Source organism: Meleagris gallopavo, chromosome 7 (assembly GCF_000146605.3).
Source record: "Meleagris gallopavo isolate NT-WF06-2002-E0010 breed Aviagen turkey brand Nicholas breeding stock chromosome 7, Turkey_5.1, whole genome shotgun sequence".
Lineage (NCBI taxonomy): Eukaryota > Metazoa > Chordata > Aves > Galliformes > Phasianidae > Meleagris > Meleagris gallopavo.
In genome coordinates, this window is record NC_015017.2 from 4,758,224 (window position 1) to 4,763,862 (window position 5,639).

The window sequence follows — 5,639 nt, forward strand, 5'->3', positions numbered from 1 at the left end:
AAATGCCCAAGGCAGCCGCGTCGGGTCAGCAGAGCGTCTCTCGTGCTTCCTCCTGCCCCGACGGAACGAGGGCTTGGCGCTGCTGTGCTCCTGCGTCGCTGAAGGCCAAGCTGTTCTCCGTCTACCCAGGCAGGAGACCCCCAAGCACATAAGGAGGCTGTTGCAAGGGCAAGTATCTGCGCATCTCCAAAACGGGAAGAGCAGTAAGGGTGCTCAGAAATAAACGAATAACATGAAATGTATTGCTCGTGTAAGAAAGCACAACGATGGCAATTTTAAGGAGAGGTGTTCCAACAACCCAAAGCTGTATATCTGATGGTCTGTCAATTCTCCTATTCAATACAAGGCACTTAAAGATTCACTGAGGCCACTCCTTCCTTGAACAGGAGCTGAGCTGATCAGCCCCAGCTATTCTGCTCCTTACGGGTGCTCGGAGGAGCAATCACTGAAAACCCAGAGCCACTCCTATGGGAGATGAAGGTTTTTCCTAGTGCTCAAGCCAGTGCTCCCCTGCAGTGACTTCAGCTGCTTCTGCTCTCTGCTCATGTAGAACATAACCACACATGCTCCACACTAGGCTAAAACCCTCCTCTTGCACAAAAGGGTATTCAGACAGTCGTTTGAAAGGTAATCTGTTGAATAAAGTGTAAACACATTTACAGCAAAAAGGTTTTACAGAAGGGGGTTTTATTTTTCTTCTTCTTCCTTCGCAGTCTCTGTTTAAAGCACTAACTTTCCAGTGATGCACAGGAATAAGGTCTCTCTTGCTCAGATAGTACGGTTTTAATTTCTAATTTTCTGTCCCTCAAGTTATATCAGAAATAAGACAGATGTGATGTCTAAAATAGGCCAAGAGCTATCTACTGAGAAAAGCTGGCTAAAAGAAATCACTTCCAAAGAAATAGTAAAGAAGTTCCCCATTCTCAATATACCCAGGACTTTTTGATACAAAAACTGATTATAAAAAGTTAATTTGAGCTTTTAATTACGAACAGAATGCCTCTTGACAGCCAAAAGTGAAACAACAACGCAGTAACAATAATAAATGTGTTTTTAAAAATTAGCTTTTTCCAATCCTGTAACATATTATGAAATTAATGACTAGAGCATAAGGAATGAGAATCACTCTTTCAAAGAACAGTATGACAACAAGGGAAGTTTTAATGATGTTTGCAATTATGTAGGTATGGTATTACCTTATTTACACCTTTTCTGTACACTCAGAAGCTCGTGCTGTCATACCAGCATAAGCAAGCTCAGCTCAGGTAGTCCTGCAGACACAGCTGGGAAGGGACAGCAGAGCCATAGCCAGGCACAGCTCAGCTCTGCACTGAGAACAGCCCAGCTTACCTTTGGCCATTGCTCGGGCAGCAAGAAGGGCCAAACTTGGGCAGGATGGGCAGATGCAGATCTATGTTAATTTGCATCTGTAGCTAAGACAAATGAATGTATAAGGTATCAGTTACTACAACTTAAGCAAGAACCAAAAAAGGTGTTCTCCAAGTATGCTGTCTGCAGCACAATAATCTTTAATGGCTTCCTACTACAAGGGATATATCAGAGAGCCAAGTGTCTATCCTGGTGATAAAAACAAAAGGAATGTAAAAGGAAGGTTAATCCAATAGATATTTCCCAGATGTAAGCTGGTGCAGCTAACTGAAATATCCACTGTGCTCCAGCTCAATGGAAAACAACCTACTGTGGTGCCACCTGCAGTGCTAGCCAAACCTGCATTCTGAGTGCAGACCACTGCTCTCCAACAACAGACTGCCACAAGACACCTCAACACCTCCACCTGTACTGAGATTTGCAGTGACAGGACTTTTTGCACACTGACAAAAAATAGAGAATGAAGAAGAAACCAACAGATATAAAAACATGCAGTTCACAAAAGTGCAGATTCTCCAACTTCACCGAGCTATGACCAGCACTAAACCCAAGAGGTGGCAAATGTGATTATCATTTGTCAGCCTCACCTTTGCTTGGCAAGATCATGGAGCAGATCCTCCTGAAAGCTGTACTAGGGCAAATGGAAAATAAAGACGAGATGATTGGTGGTAACCAACACGGCTTCACCAAGGGTAAGTCACGCCTGACAAACTTGGTGGCCTTTTATGATGGAGCTACAGCATCAGTGGATAAAGGAAGAGCAACTGACATCATCAACCTAGACTCGTGCAAAGTGCTTAACAACGTTCTGCATGACATCCTGGTTGCCAAGTTGGAGAAAAATGGATTTGATGGATGGACCACTCGCTGGATAAGGAACTGGCTGGATTTTACAGTCAGAGAGTTACAGTCAACAGCTCAATGCCCAAGTGGAGATCGGTGACGAGTGGCGTTCCTCAGGGATCAGTGTTGGAATCGGTGCTATTTAACTTCTTTGTAGGCGAAATGGGCAGCAGGACTGAGCGCACCCTCAGCATGTTTGCAGATGATATCAAGCTGTGTGGTGCAGCTGATGCGCTAGAGGAAAGGGATGCTATCCAGAGGGACCTGGACAGGCTTGAGAGGTGGGCCCTTGCCAAACTCATGAAGTTCAACAAGGCCAAGTGCAAGGTCCTGCACCTGGGTCAGAACAATCTCAAGCACAGATACAGGTTGGGTAGAGAACAGCTTGAGAGCAGCCCTAAGGAGAAGGATTTGGGAGTGTCAACTGATGAAGAGATTCAACATGAGCTGGCCATGTGCGTTTGCAGCCCAGGCCAACTGTATCCTGGGTCACATCAAGAGTACTGCGGCCAGCAGGACAAGGGAGGTAAATCTGTCCCTCTGCTCTGCTCTCGTGAGACCCCATCTGGAATACTGTGTCCAGTTCTGCAGCCGCCAAAACAAGAAGGATAGAGCTGTTAGAGCAGGTCCAGACGAAGGCCTCAAAGATGATCAGAGGGCTGGAGCACCCCTCGTATGAGGACAGGCTGAGGGAGCAGGAGCTCTTCAGCCTGGAGAAGAGAATGCTCCAAGGAGAGCTTATAGCGGCCCTCCAGTAACTGAAGGGGGCCTACAGGAAAGCTGGGGAGGAACTTTTTACAAGGCAGTTAGTGAAAGGTTGAGAGGAAATGGTTTTAAACTGGAAGAGGGGAGATTTAGACTAGATGTTAGGAAGAAATTCTTTACTGTGAGGGTGGTGAGGCACTGGAACAGGTTGCCCAGTGAGGTTGTGAATGCCTCCTACCCGAAAGCATTTAATGCCAGGCTGGATGGGGCTGTTAAAAACCTGGTTTAAAGGGAGGTGTCCCTGCCTACAGCAGGGGGTTGGAACTAGATGATCTTAAAGATCCCTTCCAACCCAAACCATTATATGAATCTATGCTTCTAAATAACTTTGAGAGCAGCTAGAAGCCAATTTTAACCAGACCTTGTTTTGAAGTCAACAATCCAACCCCACCATGAATCACAGAATCTTAGAATGGCATAGGGACCTTAGAGATCATCAAGCTCCAATCCCCTGCCATGGGCTGGTTTGCTCCCAGCAGCTCAGGCTGCCCAGGGCCCCATCCAACCCGGCTTTGAACTCCTGCAGGAATGGGGCACCCACAGCTTCTCTGGGCAGCAGTGCCAGGGCCTCACTGCCCTGAGTAAATATTTCTTTCATACCATTTAGCCTAACTTTTCCCTCTTTTTAAAGTTTAAAGCCATTTGCCCTTGTCCTATCACTGTCAGACCATGTCAGACAGTTACCCCTCCTGCTTGTAAGCTCTCTTCAAGTACTTGAAGGCCACAACAACCTCCCAGGAGCCTTCTATTTTCCAAGCTGAACAAACTCAATGTCCTCAACCTTTCTCCATAGGTAGAGCCCTCTGGTAATCCTCATGGTTCTCCTCTGGACCCACTTCAACATCTCCACATCCCTCTTGTGCTGGAGGCCCTAAAACTGGACTCAGTACTTCACATGGGGGTTCACGAGGTCAGAGCAGAGGGGGACAATCCCCTCCCCCACCCTGCTGGCCCCCACTCTGTTGATGCAACCCAATATACTGTTGGCTTTCCAGGCTGCAAGAGCACATTGCTGGCTCACATCCAGCTTTTTGCCCATCAGGACCCCCAAGTTGTTATCTGCAGGGCTGCTCTCAAGTTCTTCTCCTAGTCTGTATGTATACCTGGGATTGCTTTGACCAAAGCACTACATCTTGCACTTGGCCTTGCTGAATCTCATCAGGTTCTTATGGGCTCATTTTTCAAGCATGTCCAGGCCTCCCTGGATGGCATCCATTCCTTCTATGGTGTCAGCTGCACCACTCAGCTTAATGTCATCAGCAAACTTGCTAAGGGTACACTCAATCTCATCATTCACGTTATTGATAAAGATGTTAAAAACCATCAGTCCAAAGACCGATCCCCAGGGGAAACCAATCATCACAGGCCTCCACCTGGACACAGAGCCATTGCCAACAACCCTCTGGCTATGACCATCCAATCAATTATTTATCCATCTAATAGTCCAGCCTTCAAACCTGTATCTCTCCAACTTGGAGAGAGGGATGCGGTACAGGAGCATGTCAAATGCCCTGCACAAGTCCTTGGTAGGTAACATCAGTTGCCCTTCCTTTGTTCACCAAAGCTGTCACTACATCATAGAAGGCCACCAGATTGGTCGGGCACAATCTGCCCTTGGTGAAGCTGTGCTGACCTTCTCAGATCATCTCCTCATTTAGCATGTGCCTTAACATCTCTTCCAGGAGGATCTACTCCATGATCTTCCCAGGCACAAGTGTGAGACTCATCAGCCTGCAGTACCTTGGGTCTTCCTTTCTCCCTTTCTTAAAAATGGGAGTGATGTTTCCCTTTTTCCAGTCACCAGGGACTTCACCTGACAGCAACAAATTTTCAAACATGATGGAGAGCAGCTTGGCAACCACATCAGCCAGTTCCTTCAGTAGCCTGAGATGCATGTCATCCAGACTTATACATCTTGTACACATTTAGCCTCATGAGGTGGTCTCAGACTTGCTCTTATCTTAAAGTGGGATGGATTTTGGTCTCTCAACTCTCACCTAGAGGTTCAGGGACGCAAGAGACACGGGAGGTCCAACTGGCAGGGCAGACCAAGACAAATAACTCATTAAGTACCTCAGCTTTCTCCATGCCTGAGGAAGCCAGGTCTTCGTTCTTGTTTATCAAAGGAGGTACATTCTCCTTTGTCTGTCTTTTCTGCCCAGTGTATCTAAAGAATCTCTTCTTGTTATTTTCCATAGCCCTGGGGACACACATCCCATGAGGGACACACGTCCCATGAGGGACACACGTCCCATGAGGGACACACAAACCCAAGGTGCTGTTATCTATGCAAGTGAACCAGCTTGCTGCTAGGGAATTATGCATATAAGAGCAGATGAAAAGTCACAGCCTAGAAGATTTTACTTATCTCTATACAGAACTTTAGTTTGCAGCAGAGGATCTGGGCTTCTCAGTCAGCATTTGACTGTACCCAAGTACTAGGACTGCAGTGGCGCCCTCCAAGCCAGTCCTCTGCTTTCCTTAGTTCCTATTTAATATTGCATAAGTGGCTTTTGTTGAAACAAACAAGATGCAGACAACAAAAACAATAAAAATCAAGAGAGAAGGTCAACATAGCATGCTACGTTTGATAAACTAAGTCCTCAGAAAGCCCTCTGTGTTAACTCATTACCAAACAGCAC